Source organism: Aulonocara stuartgranti (assembly GCF_965226115.1).
Source record: "Aulonocara stuartgranti genome assembly, chromosome: 3".
Taxonomy (NCBI): Eukaryota; Metazoa; Chordata; class Actinopteri; order Cichliformes; family Cichlidae; genus Aulonocara; species Aulonocara stuartgranti.
This window is the reverse complement of record NC_138941.1, coordinates 16,619,692-16,636,907: the sequence shown is the minus strand read 5'-3', so window position 1 is coordinate 16,636,907 and position 17,216 is coordinate 16,619,692. Positions and strand designations below refer to the sequence as shown.

The window sequence follows — 17,216 nt, the reverse complement described above, 5'->3', positions numbered from 1 at the left end:
GGGAGGGGGAGTATTTTATTAAGACTCATATATTCCGAACGGCAAAGACAGGAGCCACAAGTATCACACGTTAACAATAACCTCGGTGAATCGACAGCGAACGATATGACAACGTTACGCCTTTCGTGTTTTTGCCGTGTTGCGATGTTACTGTGCGCCTTGTCCCTAGCTACGGCTCTCATTACAACAGGTATGTAGTCACTTGCAATGTTTAAGTGCAATGGCCTGTATTGCACACTCTTGCCTTTGCTTTGCTTGAACGCTGTCCATTGCACGCCAAAAGTAAGGTTGTCACCTTTCGATCGTACCCCGCTGTGTGACTACTCAAATGTTTTTTCTTGCCATCAGATCCCAAACACGTAAGCGCGACGAGCGGACAAGATGTCGCTCTTCACTGTGAGGGTCTGAGGCGTACCAACGGCAACCTGATCGCATTGTGGACAAAGGAAGGACACGCCGATGACAGTTACGTGTTTCACGTTTGGAATAAGCGTTTAAGGGAGACCAATCAACACGCAGACTTCCACGGCAGAGTGCGGCTGATGGACCCATCCATGAACAACGGAAACGTTTCTGTGATTGTAAGGAACGTCAGTGTAGCTGACACAGGGTTGTACTCGTGTATGGTTCTGACAGGTGAACTCAGAGACCCCACAGAGCTCGAATGCCTTGTCACCCTCACAGTCACAGAACACGGCGAGTCCACAATGGACGGAGAGCTCACGGTCTCAACAGAGATCCCGCTCCATTTCGACCCCACGACCGAAGGACACGGCGAGTCCACAATGCACGGAGAACGCACAGAGATCCCGCGTCATGTCATGCCCACAACAGCAGCACACGGCGTGTCCGCAATGCACGGAGAGCTCACGGTCTCAACAGAGATCCCGCGCAATTTCGACCCCACGACCGAAGGACACGGCGAGTCCACAATGAATGGGGAGCTCACGGTCTCAACAGAGATCCCGCGTCATGTCATGCCCACAACAGCAGCACACGGCGTGTCCGCAATGCACGGAGAGCTCACGGTCTCAACAGAGATCCCGCGCAATTTCGACCCCACGACCGAAGGACACGGCGAGTCCACAATGAATGGGGAGCTCACGGTCTCAACAGAGATCCCGCGTCATGTCATGCCCACAACAGCAGCACACGGCGTGTCCGCAATGCACGGAGAGCTCACGGTCTCAACAGAGATCCCGCGTCATTTCGACCCCACGACCGAAGGACACGGCGAGTCCACAATGAATGGGGAGCTCACGGTCTCAACAGAGATCCCGCGTCATGTCATGCCCACAACAGCAGCACACGGCGTGTCCGCAATGCACGGAGAGCTCACGGTCTCAACAGAGATCCCGCGTCATTTCGACCCCACGACCGAAGGACACGGCGAGTCCACAATGCACGGAGAACGCACAGAGATCCCGCGTCATGTCATTCCCACAACCGCAGGACACAGCGAGTCCGCAATGCACGGAGATGGTGCATATTCGCGTTCTACGCTATCCACACGAGGCTCCGTTGTGATAGCCTCCCTGAGCATGTTGGCGTTCATCCTGGCGGTCTAATGTTTTTGCAAATGTAACATAATATAGGCTTGCTACAGGAGCAGCTTGCTTGAAAGTATGGCAATTGTGTTATTACCAACCGCAGGACACAGCGAGTCCGCAATGCTTTCCTTTTGTTGTGTCACACCAGAGAAGAGTTACAACAAGGGGGCGAAATGGTCCGTGTGCAGGGCGAAGTGTATTACAGGTGAACGATAGACTGTGTGAACCTTTTGTTGTTGTAGAGTATAGGAACCACACTGCCTAATTCATATGTCACATCGAAATAAAACGCTCGTTGAGCACATCGGTCGGTCTTGTTGTGTGGTTTTTTTTTTTGTTTTGTTTTTTTTTTTTGCTTGTGTGTCTGACTGTAGGTCGGGGATCCGACTCACCTAGGTCGGGGATCCGAACTACCTAGGTCGGGGTTGGGGAGGGGAGGGGGAGTATTTTATTAAGACTCATATAGTCCGAACGGCACAGACAGTAATAGGAGCCACAAGTATCACACGTTAACAATAACCTCGGTGAATCGACAGCGAACGATATGGCAACGTTACGCCTTTCGTGCTTTTGGATGTTGCTGTGCGCCTTGTCCCTAGCTACGGCTCTCAACACAACAGGTATGTAGTCACTTGCAACGTTTAATGGCCTGCATTGCACACTCTTGCCTTTGCTTTACGTGAACACTGTCCATTGCACGCCAAAAGTAAGGTTGTCACCTTTCGATCGTACCCCGCTGTGTGACTACTCGAATGTTTTTTTTTCTTGCCATCAGATCCCAAAAACGTAAGCGCGACGAGCGGACAAGATGTCGCTCTTCACTGTGAGAGTCTGAGGCGTACCAACGACAACCTGATCGCATTGTGGACGAAGGAAGGATACACCGATGACAGATACGTGTTTCACGTTTGGAATAAGCGCTTAAATGAGACCAAGCAACACGCAAAGGAGACCAAGCAACACGCAGACTTCCACGGCAGAGTGCGGCTGATGGACCCATCCATGAACAACGGAAACGTTTCTGTGATTGTAAGGAACGTCAGTGTGGCTGACACAGGGTTGTACTCGTGTACGGTTCGGACAGGTGAATCCAGAGACCCCACAGAGCTTGAATGCCTTATCGTCCTCACAGTCACAGAACACGGCGAGTCCACAATGGACGAAGAGCTCACGGTCTCAACAGAGATCCCGTGGTATTTCGACACCACGACCGCAGCACACGGCGAGACCACAATGCACGGAGATGGTGCATATTCGCGTTCTACGCTATCCACACGAGGCTCCGTTGTGATAGCCTCCCTGAGCATGTTGGCGTTCATCCTGGCGGTCTAATGTTTTTGCAAATGTAACATAATATAGGCTTGCTACAGGAGCAGCTTGCTTGAAAGTATGACAATTGTGTTATCACCATTCATTCTGTATCATGTGTTTAACGCATACTATTTGGAAATAAACAGTATTATGTGTTTTTTTGTGCTCCCACGATCACTGTGTTCTGTGTCAGTCGGTCGACGTACCCCCTTAACAAACACACTGGGGGGAGGGGGGGGGGGGGTCCATAGCTACATTACCCGGCCGACCTGGCTACATTACTCGGCCGACCTGGCTACATTACCCGGCCGACCCGGAGTATAAGACAATCCACCCAAGAAACAAAGTCTCATCCAACACAGCTTCTCGAGTTACACCTCGTACACAAGCTATGGCTGTGCACCATTACCTGACCATCTGGAACCTTGGACATTTGTGCGATCGGTTTAAAAACACGTCTTTCGCGACCTTCTTGGGCATGACGCGTCACCACGCTCTGCATCAATACGGTGAAGAATTTGCCGATCGCCATCAAAGATTGTGTAACCAACTTAGAAGCGTGTTGTATTCAAAACGACTTATGGATACAACGCACGAGAACTCTTTGCAAGCGTGGAACAAAGTCCAGGGCCGGACGACTGAGGCTACCTGCATTGAGACTACGTCTGCACTGGCTCAAGAGACAGGGGGCTATCCCACAGAAGGGGTCGTTTCACCCATGGCGCAGCTTGCCGTGTCGCCAGTGCCACCCAGAGCTCCGGTTAAAAGTCGTCTCGGGCTGAGACGTCGAGACCGGTCCGATTTGAAGCGTGCGGGCGGCAAGGACCGTATTCGCAGAAACCTGTCGCACGAGTTTGAAGCTGTGAATATGTACTATACGCCACGCAGGAATAAGCAGTACACCTCGAAGGGGACTCGGGTTCCTGTCAAAGCCAGACTGGGAGCCCCAGTGAAACTTCGTGAACCAAGTATGTCTCACCGATGTGTGAGACGAAGACTTGAGTTGAGAAGAAGACTGGACTTTACTTGTACAATGCAAGACAACTAATGTATGAAGATATTGTAACAAGTGCATATGACAGTTATTTGACTGACAACAAATGTACGACGATATTGTACCAACTGCGGCATGTAATAAAAATTTTTTATTGTCAACATTTAAACAGCAGTGCGATTCTGTTTGTTAGTGTTCGAGTAAACATTGGGTCAAATGATTCACACATACACAAAGAAAAGATTTTATACATTTTATTCAGCAATACCATCAAAAATAGTGACTGTTAAACAGAGACGCGTAGATACATGCAGCAGGTACAAATGGGAGGCATCGAGATACCAAACGCAGCCTCAACGCACGACCCAGAGACAAGCACAGTAGTATTATGAATCACAGCATCTCCAAATAGGACGCTTGCAGTCCCTTGCAGGCCGTGTAACACTGTCTACAGTCACTTCTCTGCGCTGGCTGTGTCGATCCGCTAGTAAAACAGTGGTCTGTTGTTGGGCGATCCTGCACTGTGCTTGTAGAAACAGTCCGGCCCAAACACACAGTTGCCTTTGAGAAAATATTTGCATGTTATTTTGGACAGAATACTCGTCTTGTAGAGGCTGATGATCTCGTTCTTTTCGTCCTGATCTGTCACCCAGCATTTAGACGGTATGAAGTAAAAGGACACAGTCCGACATTCAGGGCATCCCTTCGCCGCGTTGTATGACACAACATCTGTCTTTCTTCTCCAGGTTCGTATACAGTGCAGGCAGAAGCAATGTTGGCAGTTTGGTAAGATGGCAAAGACGCGCTCCGAGGGATTTTGTTTGGTAAGTATGACGTCCATGCACACACCACATGTTCTGGCCAGGCTTTCGTGTACGTGGTGCTCAGACTTGACATACATTCCTTCACTGAAACGACCAACCTCGACCTTATTTCCTTGCAAAGCCATAGTTGTTTGACATTAGAGCTGCTTCTGTATATGTATGTGTGTGTGTGTGTGTGTGTGTGTGTGTGTGTGTTTGTATTTATACTGTTCTCTGTGTGTGTGTGTGTGTGCGTGTGTGTGCGTGAGGTAGAGAGAGCTCTAATCGTCATCGCTCTCCGCGGCGGACCGATAAGCTCCTCCGGAGCGACGCTGCACGTGGGGTCGTTTCCCAACAATAGCACAGGGCTTCTTTGGTGGGATCTCAGGGTTGACCTTGTGCGTCGAGGTGAGTTGTCTGTTACGTTCGGCTGCTGTTTGTTCGTGTGCTAGAGTATGCCGAAGTGGGACGTCGCCGGGGTTATAGAGTTGCTGCTGTCGATGATGTTGTTGCGGTGTAATATCACGGAGCGTCAAGTGTTCCTGAGCATGTGTAGCGGTATACCTCTGTTCGTGTTGATGGGTACTATTCACCTGTGTCATTCCACTAGGTTGAGGCTGTTGCTGCTGGCGCACGCCGGGAACGCTCTGGTGTGCGATCATCATCGGAGGAGCGGAGGGGAAATTTGTGGATGTCACAGATTGCATCCAAGACGTTGGGATGTCCGTAAGATGCAGCGTGTGCTCTTTGTGAACTCTGCCAGCCGAACCGTGCTCCGCTGCGCTGACACAGTAACGGAAAAGGAGATATATGTAATATCTAGCCAGTTTCCTCGCGTCTACTGCAATACACTGAGGGATATCCGGAGGGTGGGATCCAGCGCTCTTATATTCCATCGCATGCAGGGATTCTAAGTCGGATTTCGGGACGTACAACCCATCTACCTTTGTCCACATGTCCCTTAGAAGCTGTAGGCCCATCTGAAGTGTCCTCACATCCCTGAACGAGGCGGCGTGCAGGTAGCCCGTGGCAGGCGAGCCGCTCATCACCAAACACTCAAACAGGTTGGCTGTCGCTGTACCCGAAAATGTGATCTCTCTGCGAGAGTTCATATTTATTTACCTGTCGAGAGAGAGAAAGGACGGAAGATTAATCTGAATTCGCTGTATTTCAACGTCCGACCCGCAGCTCTGCCAATGGCCGCCCCTGCGCGCTCCGGCAGGGGCAAACGATACTGCGACTTGCTTTTGGATCTGGTCGAAAAATACAGTCCGTTTCACGTGAGGACGTTTCGTTATAATGATCTACAAGGGATACTGTCTGTCGTCTCGGAGACCGGCCGAAGCGGATTCGTGCCAGGTCCCAGTTGCGACACGGTGGCCGAACTGGAAAGATATATACGAGAGGAAGATCGGAGCGATGTGCAGCTGTTAGCCATACAGGAGATAGCCGTACAGGAAGAGGTTAAAATCAGCAAGCAAACAAAATACCTCCTGGTGTACATAATAAATGCGATATCCAGTAAGTACAACTCTGTGGTGGTGTTTCTCATGACTAACCCTAAGATTACGGCCCCGTACTCTAAGAATGTCAGCGACCTACTGGACAATACAAACCGGCTGATCAAAACAAACACCAGACACACTTCGTTCCTACCCACGTTCACCGCGCAACCATACCAACAGATACATCCGAGGATCCAGGGCGATCACCCGATACTCCACGTGCATCGACCACAAAGCTACAGTTCACCCGCGAAAGAAAGAAAGCGCTCCAGCTCGCTAGACAGTTTCCATAGAGAGTACGTCGACGTTGCTGACTGTGAAGCTACTACGGTAAACCCTTGGTCCGTGTACAGCGGACTACCCAGTAACCTGCAGTGTTCCATTGACATTCAGCAGTCAATGCAAGATCCCAGTATGCTGTTGGGCCGAGGCGGGTTCGGCATCATCGTGGAAACCTCCAACGTGCAAGTTGCAAAAGTTAACATGTTCCCAGAAATGGCAGACTGGAGCCTGCCGTTTATAGAGGATCAGTTTTACCGATACGCGCACATCGCCACTCAAGTGGAAGAAATCGCCATAGGCGTTTCGATGAAGCACCCAAACATACTACGTACCTTTGGAGGATATTGGTGCGACATACCGCAGTATCCGTTAGGCGGCAGGGCCGTGATCGTGATGGAGAGAGCCCTATTCTCCTTACAGGAATTCATGGCCAGGATGAACAACCTGCAGAGGCCCGAATCGAGCACCTCCACCGACAGCGCCGTGCACCTGGCGCTGATACCCATTGTGGAATTGGATACATTGAGAGGACTGGAGTACCTACACGCGAGACATGTTCAACACCGAGACCTGACGTACAGAAATATCCTCGTGTGCCATCAACCCAATAGAAAACCGGTGGAGCTGTCGTTTAAGATCAGCGACTTCGGCACAGCCTGCAACTACTCGACTCCAGACCAGCAACGGGGCAATCGAGTGCACACGGCCCCCGAAGTGCTTTGGTGCCTAAATTCCACCACGGCCAGCGATGTGTTCAGCTGGTATTGTGTCATGTGGGAACTGTACACGGGATCCCCGTTGATAGAATACAGGCGTGCTCAGACGCCGTCCGAATTCTGTAAGAAGACCTACGGGGATAGCCTCTCTAAACTCGTCGGCGTGTACACGCCTTCAGACCCCACGACTGCATTTCAAAGCAACTACATGAAAGCGTACGACGGCGCGACGCTGTACGGCAAGTACGGACACTCTAGGCCCACCACCGCAACCATTGGGCGTACGCTGGGTGAAATGGGCCGCAATATTCGAGACAAAGCTTTCGTTAACATAGGCGTGCTTTGCATCACCTTGTTTCCCCAAGAACGTAGCACGCCCGGCGAGTTGTTGAAATTGAACCGTTACACGTATTTGAACGATGACGTATCACACGCCACCTTGCCGGTTCACGTAATCCCCAGTAATATGCAGGTCGGCCAGTACAGAGCGACGGATGCCATCGTAGCAAACGACTGTGTCCCCGACCAGTTCCGCATACTAGTGCAAGAAAAGAAGCTTGGGGTGTATACACACACGAGCAAAAGGTACTACGGCATAGACTTGATACGCTTATCGCCGGATTTACAACCCAGTCCGTGGTATAGAGAAAAAGAAACAGCGCTGTCCGATTGCGTCAGAAAGGCATGCTCCGAAAAGCGTAGAGCTGGCGAATCGCTGGAAAGTACTCTGGGGACGCTCTGTGCTGCAGATGCCGACCGCGTAGGGGCGTTTCGTCCGTGTGCAAAACGAACACAGGCCGCCGCGCAGCCGGGTGCGGTGCCCGGCTTTCACAATGTCACGGCGGACGCTGCCCTTAGCGGCCAACAGCCGAGCGATGAAACGGGGGGGCGAGCGCCTACGGGTGTCGTTGCCGCGGAGGACACGCTTACCCGGGCACCCTTGGTCCCACAGGTGCCAGCTGCGTACAATGTAGCCGCTGCGGGAAACCGTCAGTCGACTAGGCCGTCTCTCAGTCAACCCAGTCGCGTCAAATGCCTTGTTCGTACTAAGCAGACCAAAGGCGAGTCCGACGTCACCATGGTCATTGTCACGAACCCCACGGAGGACGACGTTGCGTGTTTCCAACGCGACGTCGTGGAAAGAGCATGTCGGCTGACAAAAGAACATCCCTCATTGTTTGCCGGACCTAGGGAATCTGTGTACAAGCAAGCTAAGGCTCATGGGCTATACGTGTTTCAATACGGTCAGTTCTTCAGATCCACCAAGATGATCAACTGGGTGTTGCAACAGGGAGAATCCTTTTATCCGTGCTTGATGCAAGTTCTCTTGACATTGAAAGCTGCCGCCGAGAACAACGTGCTACCTACGAACATGGCAACCGAGCACCTACTACTCGGCCGAGGGGCTGTGATGATCGACATAGTGGGTTATCTGAGCGCTCACTTTCCCCAGCCGGACCATCAACAGTTGCTAGGTGCCCACAGCCCGAGAATTACATCTGTGTGTTTGGAACTACTTAGTAAGCACGAGCCGGGATCTCCCGCTGTGCCATTTCTAGAGAAATGTCAGTCTTCTTTTTCAAATAGCCAAGACATAGAGCGTTTGGTCACAGAGTTGAGCCAGCGGAATGTTGCCAGCGCTATCACAAGAGTTCAGCCCGTTGTGTCATCGCTAGCGCACACGCACTTTACGTTCAGAGAATATTTGTCCGACGTACCAAATTGGGTAGGCTCGAGGGTCGGCGAGGCCAACTTGAATAAATGTACAGCTAAGGTTCTGGTGTGCGGAAACCCGACCCGTCTTCCGTTCACGAGGTTTTCTAAGACCGCGTGCCGCCCGGACTCGGCCCCCGGCGCGGCTGATGCGACACTTCACCACAGCGGACTCGTCAAAGACCTTGTGCGAAACATTGTCTTGAGAGTAAAGGCTAAGGCGCTATGGGATAACGCGCTCGCAGTTACCACTCTGGACTGCACTCAGGGTCTTACTAAGATCACACTAAGACCTAGTGCACTTTCAGGAGTGCCAAGCTTGGACGAGCTGAGGCGAGATATGTTTGAGTCCCTCGATCTACTATGCCTGTACACTCACGACAGGGCAGCGCTATTGGATTGGGCTCCTGTTATGAAAATCACAAAACATGTCACGTTGACTCCCCTGTCAAACTTCAGCTCGTATCACTTCAAGATAATTATACTACTAGTGCATATTGATGCAAAGGAGACTACCAAAGGAGCAATCAAGACATTGGACGAACTGTTTAGGGGTGTGCCACTTTACTGCACGACGGACTATTGAGCATTGTCTGCCGCGCGCAGCACGCAGGATAAACAACATGAGAGGGCTGATCAACGTTGGGTCTCACTGCGCCGTAAACAGTGTATTGCAGTGTCTGTATGTCACAGATGACTTTAGGATCACGTTGACCAGATCTGATGACGACGATGATGATGTTGTTGTTGTCGATGATGTCGACGACGCCGACTGCGATAGAGCCAGCTACAGCACCGTGACGAGCGAACTGACGAGTGTCTTACGGGACATGGACCGTAACACTCCGGGAATGCCGCCGTGCGATCCGAATTCACTTGTGGACGCGCTAATTCGATACAGTGGCATGACATACGAGGTTCAACAAGATGCCGATTCGGTGTTTAAGTGCGTGCTAAACGCACTGGCGGACGACGGCGACCCTCGATGCAAACAAGCATCTGACCTGTGGACTATACGGAAACGACAATCGGCAAAGTGTTCAACGTGTAACGCGGAATGCGTCTCGCACCATGCGGCGAACAACGTGATTGTATATATTGGGGAAAACGAGCCAAGTAAGCTACAGGACTACATGGACGACTACTCTGAGTCCTTTAGAGTGTCCGACTACCACTGTGGCACCTGTCAAGAGGAGACGGAGCTGAACGTCAATACGGATATCACAGAGCTACCCGCGGTCCTGTGTTTCACCCTTGCCAGAGGGCAGCGGTGTGTGCAACGCGGAGAGCTTATGGTCAACGCCAGTGCGATCGACGTACCAGAAGAACTAGACTGTAGCAGGATGTCTGCAACTTCACAGCCTACAAAGTACGAACTGTACGGTATGATAACTCACACAGGCCCCTATGAGTTCGGTCATTACGCAGCCTTTGTGAAAAAGATGTCCAAGTGGTATTTTGTTGACGGCGATGTTGTGAAACAGTGCCCTGTATTACCCTTATCGTACTACAACCTGCCTGCTCATTTGTATATGTTAATGTACAGAAGAATCTAAGTGCACCCCAGCGGGTTGTTGGTTTGTGATTGTACAGTCTGTATGTGTTCACTTTGACGAGATGTATGTCTGTCATGTATATTGAATGTGTTATACGGATGCAAAATAAACATGCGATAAAACAAGACAGCGTGTGTAATGTTTATTTGCAACTACAGTCAACAGGCGAAATCCAAACGTATTTATTTTGTATCCACCACAGTTAGGTCAGTCACATGAAAACTCTTACTGTCGGCCCAGTGTTACACGTTGGACAAACCCTGGTAGAACAACCGCAGGTTGCATGGCCACATATCATTATGTACACCCTAGGCTTATTGCACTCTACGCAGACAATGTCCGGCTGGACACTGCTCGTGTCCACCGCACGACAAAAAGTCCATTCCGCTTTACACAGAAAACACGAGCGCTTCTTCGTCACCCTGACGCCCTGGTCGATGCATGCCGAGCAGCACATGTGTCCGCAGCTCAACATGCACATTGGCTTCCTTTCGTAACAGCAACAACACGCCGGCAGATCAGCCCCGCGAGCAGCCGCATCCGAGTCCGAGTCCGAGCGTTCTCCAGCGTCTGCGCCAATTACACCCGGCGGACCACCAGGCCCGTTCGCTTGCAAGCGACCTGGATCCTGGGTAACAAATGTCAACCGGCGTTCATGTTCAAGGTCCGGCGAGGCGAAGCCCTCCCATGGTGATCGATGATGCGGCTCCCGGACTACAGGTTGCATTCGGCCCACACCCACGCTGGGAGCTCCCCTGCATCGAGCCATCTCTTCTGCGGTCAAGGCGTCAGTGTACTTAGGTTGTGTTTTCATAGAGTCCCACACCCACCACGGTACATGCGCCTCCTCGTACCTTACAATACGTGCACCGAATGTAATAGCGGAGTCACTTAAGAGTTCTCCACGGCTGACAAAATAGGGCCAGTTATTGTCAGATACGTCCTGGGCGAAGGCGCTTGCAAGTGATGTCGTTGCGATCGGCTCGTTCGGGGCGTGAGATGTTATCCAGCCTTCAAAACGTGCCTTTAGTCGCAACGAGTATTGCTCGAATTTATCTGCAGGGATCACCGCATGTATCAGAGTTAAAGTCGTTTCAATGATCCTACGATCCAGGGTACGCAGACGCCATTTGCTCACGCGATAACGTCGCACGTATGAACTAACAGGAGGCGCTTGTCTCACATCAGGCCTCCCTCTGCGGACAACGCCGGCGATTATGTGGATCTCTACAGAAGACATGGCTGTATCTGGGATGCCAGCTTCAGCGATACCTTTACCGGCAATGTCAAACACCCCAAAGCAAGCGTTTGTGTGGCCTCTCAGGTTGTGTCGTATAAACCACGGGACAGTTGTATTGTAGGTTTGCGGCCCGTGCCGTAGGTCGGCCGGTGCCGTAGGTCGGCCGGTGCCGTAGCCAGGTCGGCGAGCTTGACACCCCGAGGCACAGTTTAAGTGGACTTCACGCATGAGCACAAATACAGCTACACCGTAGGCTTGAGTTTGACAAGATGGAGCCGATTGCTAACATTTCACACCGTACCATCGTGCGGTACAATGAGACAATCAGGCCTCTGCTCAGCCGTACACATAGCTGTGACCGAAACGCAGCATACAACAGCAGTGCCGTGTACGTGCCTGTTATCCATGGGGTGGTGATGTTACTGGGCTTGTTTGCGAACTCGTACATGTTGCTGATACTTCATTCGAGAAATGGAAGGAGGAAGAGGCCTGCTAACATCGATGTGTATTTTACCCAATTGGGGATCTGTGACATATGCACTCTGCTCACTCTGCCTGTGTGGCTTACCCAAAGTGTGTTACACGGCCGCTGGATATTCGGATACGCAATGTGTAAAGTCTTTAAAGGCCTGACCACGGTATGTGCTAACATCGTAGCTACTACAGTACGTTTGACGTGACACCGTGACTTGGACATGTGTAACACTCACTGTGTTTTCATTTTTTTTTGCCCACAGCTCTTTTTCCAGTACGGGGTGTGCCTGTTGGTCTTCGTGAACGTCAACAGATATATGAAGATTGTACACAATAGAGGAATGAGCGCGTCCCGCAGAAGCAGAAGCCTAGTGAGTGCTATATGCGGATGCATACCCGCTGTATCTGCTACGGTGGACATGTTTTACTGGCAGACTATTCGGTTATCCCCAACGTCTCCCATAATGTTTTGTTACAACGCCATGCCACCTATGATGAAGGACCTCAGTTTTTGGCTTAGGATGACCGTGTCTTTTCTTTTGCCTACAGTTGCTATCATATACTGTAACAGCATGATTGTACACACTGTAAAGAATCACATACAAAATACCGTGCTGGGCAAGCGCGTAACACGCACATACAGAAGGGCGAAGATATTGCCGATGGTCACTGTTGCATCGTTCGTGTGCTGTTGGACACCGTGGCTCGTCAGTGTGCTGTACTTTCGTTCACATAGACATTGCAACGTAGCTACAGTGTTGAACATTTGCACGGGTGTCGGTCATTTATATTGCCTGTCAAACCCTGTGTTGTATATATTCGTCAAGCGAAGGTCCAACGGTACTCTGCGTGCTATGAGCAAAAGTACCAGTTTCTAGCTACCAGGGAAGCGGTGTAAATGTGTATATATTTGTGTAAATAAATTCACCGAAAGCTTTATTCTGACTTTTGTCTTGAATCTAATTGCTTTTGAGGTATGTTGGTCTTCTACACATTCCTGTCCTTCTTCTTTGTCCTGCACCGCACACTAGCTAAAAAGAAACAAACTAGATGTGTATAGTAAGGAAGCAGCGACACTTTATTTCATGGAAAGTATATACAACGACAACAACAAGACACTTTATTTCATGGAAAGTATATACAACAACAACAACAACAACAACATGTACGTGCACACACACATTCTAATCACAAGATCTGTGTTTCTTGGACGATCCCCGTTTCGATCCGTGAGATCTCTCCCGTTGCGAAGAGTGGTGCGATGGCGTCTGTTTTCTTTTTTGTGAACGTTTACCCTGTGGTGCAGCATGCGAACATTGCGTTGGGTCACTACAATCCTCTCTCTGTCCACCGTGTGTAAGAGGTGTGTGTCTCCGCAACGCAAGCGCCATTCTACCGTCGTCTGGGTCCCCACGACAAGGCCCCGAGCGTCGATAATCGCTGACCATTGTGATCATGGTCGCAGCGTAATCTCGTTTCAACATGTCGACCGTAAAAATGTCATCTTTGAAAACGTGATTGAACACATCACACGCATCCTTCCACTCCCAATCTTCTTCCAATTCGAAGAGGTAGTCCCTGTCCACTGTATCGTTCGTCAGAAGCACTTGATCCTGATGATACGTAGTCCTAGTTTTGCAAAACGAACTCATGTTCTTAACCGGTACACCCGCGTAGTCTCCGGAATACACCGTCAACCTCGGTCCGTGGAACGTGTGCCGCGGGCCCACGTTGGCTTCTTTGAGGTGGCTTTCGTTGTAAGCCAGATGGGGAGCCTCCTCGCCCAGCGCTTCGAGTAAAACAGCTCCGTAATACAAAGGCGCCGAGCACTGAAACGTCTCGCCGCCCAGCACACATCTGTGGAAGGTTAGCTCGTCCAATGCCTTCACACCGGCTGTAGCTTCCAACACCAGCGAGCGAAGCGGGTCCTCTGTGAAGTCTAGCGTGAATGACAACCTAGGACACTGCGGAGGTCGCTCGTTCGCGTTCTCGTAACACTGACCCATAGCATTCTCCCATTCCTCCTCGTCGGCGCTCTGCTCGTAAGACTCCACCATACCCGAGGTGACTTGAGACCAGAATCCAGCATGAGAATCGGGGGCGTAGGTCGCTAACATGTCATACAGCATTTCAAGGGACAACGTGACAGTGCTCACTTTTTTATTCACCTTCGCCCGACCTCTCTTCACGTGCGAGGGAAGCTGGCTATGGGACAATCTGTACGTGCACAATTTACGCGTCTTCACCTCGCTGTCGACAGCAGACCTAGCCGGCACTTTACACGTCGAACACAACATGAGCATCTCGTGCGCAGTGCCATTGTCGTCCTTGTTGTGCTCCGCCGAGAAAAACATGTCCTCTATCCCCGAAACAGACAGGCTGCCGTTTTTGATAGTCGTCTTGAGTTTCTGTTCGTACACCTGTGTTAAAACGTATCCCAACACCTTACACGCAAACCTTCCCTGCGAGTCGAGGGCGCGAGGACATATATCCGGCAGACAGGCCGCCGTGCACAGTTTGTACACGGCGTTGGTCTCTAAGCATATTTGTCCGAAGGACAGCTTGTTCAGCGCTCGCAGTCTGTTTTCGTTCAGCGTCCTTGTGAACGATTCGCAATCCGGGTAGTCGGCCTTATCGGGAATACGAGTCCAGGGAGGGATCCAAATGTCAAACACAAAATGACAGGCCAGCTTCATCGCCTCCGCGAACACCAGCTGGTTTATGCAGAAAGCAACCCTCCGGCCCACCATCCCCGCGCACTCGATGTGCGTCTCGTAAAACGCGGCGACGCACGCGTCTCTAGCGCTGTCAAACCGGACTCCGAATTGCACGACCTCGGAGTCCGCGATCATCGTAGCAGACTGTATTAGATTCTGTCTGTATAGGCAAAGCGCTGCGATGCGATCCATCTTCCGCTTCTCCACCACATCCCTAATTTGTACAGTGCTTCGAGTGCGACTGACCTCTTTAGGATGTTCAGATTCCATTATCAGACACCTGTCCGCCCAGGCGTCGCTCATGAACCCCATGGTGTTTGTGTTCCACACAAACCCGCAGTTGTGAACAGCTTGGAACTTCACCGTGGCAATTTTGCCTGTCATGGGGTCTTTGGTCACGACGTCGCTTTCTAGGGTGCTGGTGTCCAACAGATTTTTGAACGTGTTGGGGATGACGTTTGATTCTCTGTCGATCGATTTGGTGTTTTTCTCGTGTGTTATGTGAGCGTCGTCTATCATCACCACACAAGCGTTCCTCTTCTGCTTGTACTTGAAGGCCTGCATCGTGAACGAAGTTAGCCTCTCGATGCAATTCCTCACCGCGCGAAATTGATGCTCCAGCACGTTGTTAGCGTAACTTTTACCTTCCCCGGGACCGGTGATGTTCAACAGCATGATACGTTCGATGGTGTATCTGGGTGCGGTGTTTGTTATGATGTAATTAAAGGTGGTCGACGCTTGAAACAGTCTAGTTATTGCCAAGGTGTCACAGAACAGGTGTTTAACCACTGCCGCATCGTACACCTTTACGCTGGCGTACTCCCGTTGGCCGTCGTCGCAGACTGTCCTGCATAGCTGTGAATGTATGTCCGGCAGGTGGTGTCCGAGAGACAAAGATGCGTTGCCTCGACTCCCATCTACAACTTCGTGTAAACCCATGTATATTGCATCTCGTTCGCCAAAGTGCCGTCTTGTCAAGATTGTAAAGACCATATCCGCTATGAGCTCAAACTGATCCCTGCCACCGTACTCCTGTTTCATTTCTTTGCTCATACGCTCGACTTTACCCAACTGTGGGAACAAGTGTGCAAAACAGTAGCTGTGATCGTTTTTGCTTGTGACAAATGGGTGCGTTTCTGCGTGATTGTAGTAGCAGGCATACGCCGCGTAACATTGTCCTCGGCACGGCATGTTGTCGCCACTCCCGCGGCTACAGTCGCAGCGTCCGCTGTCTAACATGCGCGCGAGATGTAGAGTTCTGCGCTGGGTGCGTATTTTGCGCAACCCGACATCCACGACACTCCTGTTCACCGGTACGTGTTTGTGAAGCATGCTTCGAGTGAACAAGTCTGGGGTGTCAGAATCTATGAGGCTGTCCAGGGTGTATCTAAACACAATCAGTCCTCGCGAGTCGACTCGCGATTGCGATCCCCGCGCCAGATCGCGGGTGAAGGCCTTGAGTTTCTCCACGTGTGTCACATCGCCAGGCACATCTGGATTATATGTTGACATGACGCTTTGTTCGAGCCACCGCGTTGGTCCTAAACTAGCCATCAGTGCTCTGAACAACGTCTGGCCTTCGCCTCGCAGGCAAATGTCCGTCATCGTAGATATCGATGTCTCGAGGGTCTTAAGCTTCAAACGAGTTATGCTCTGCGGCAACACCACTGCAGTTTTCCCAGACTGACACACCGGTGTGTACAAAGATCCCTGTAATTCTTTAACTGTTTTCTTGTCCAACTGTTTAGAGTTCAACGCGTCCGAGACAATGTCCACCCAATGGAATATGGCTGACAATTCAGCTTTCTCATCCTTCATCGCTACCATTGCATTGTTTAGCGAGGAGAGTTTCTTCCTGACCAGCTGCAGTCTCATGAAGGCGCTGAAGGCTTGTTTGTGCAGCTCCTCGTCGTCGTCCTCGTCGTCCGATTGCACATCGGCCACGTCGTCCTGGTCAAACACGTCTATACCAGCGTCCATGTCAAGATCCAGTAGATAATTACTAGGTGTGTATCCCACCTGCGAGGAGTCGGGTTGCACTTGCGTACTGCCGTCTCCACTTGATACTTCGTTGTCATTGTCTATATTTAGAATAAAACAAAACAATCTTCCGTGAGCGTTATCCTCTCGGATAGGAGGCGACATGGACACGAAGTCCGGGTCCTCTAGTGTGACTTGAAGCACTGTACCTTTGCAACAATACGTGAGATATAGAAGCAGTTGGAACGTAGCTCTATCGGCGGTGGACAACGCAGAGAAGGACAGTTCGTCCGACGGACTGTCGTGTACGACATCATTGGAAACCGATAGAAATAAAGCTTTCCTTTTCCGGGGCACAGTGACATTGTCAATCAC

General features: G+C 50.9%; 1 protein-coding gene and 1 long non-coding RNA gene across 2 annotated transcripts in view; one reads left to right on the top strand and one right to left on the bottom strand.

Moving 5' to 3' along the window:
- The window catches only part of LOC309702568 (uncharacterized protein), a 1,257,380-nt gene that overhangs the window by 883,548 nt on the left and 356,616 nt on the right, over positions 1-17,216 (bottom strand). The gene's annotated exons all lie outside the window — the stretch shown is intronic.
- Positions 1-17,216, top strand: part of LOC309702634 — a 213,922-nt gene that overhangs the window by 42,927 nt on the left and 153,779 nt on the right. The gene's annotated exons all lie outside the window — the stretch shown is intronic.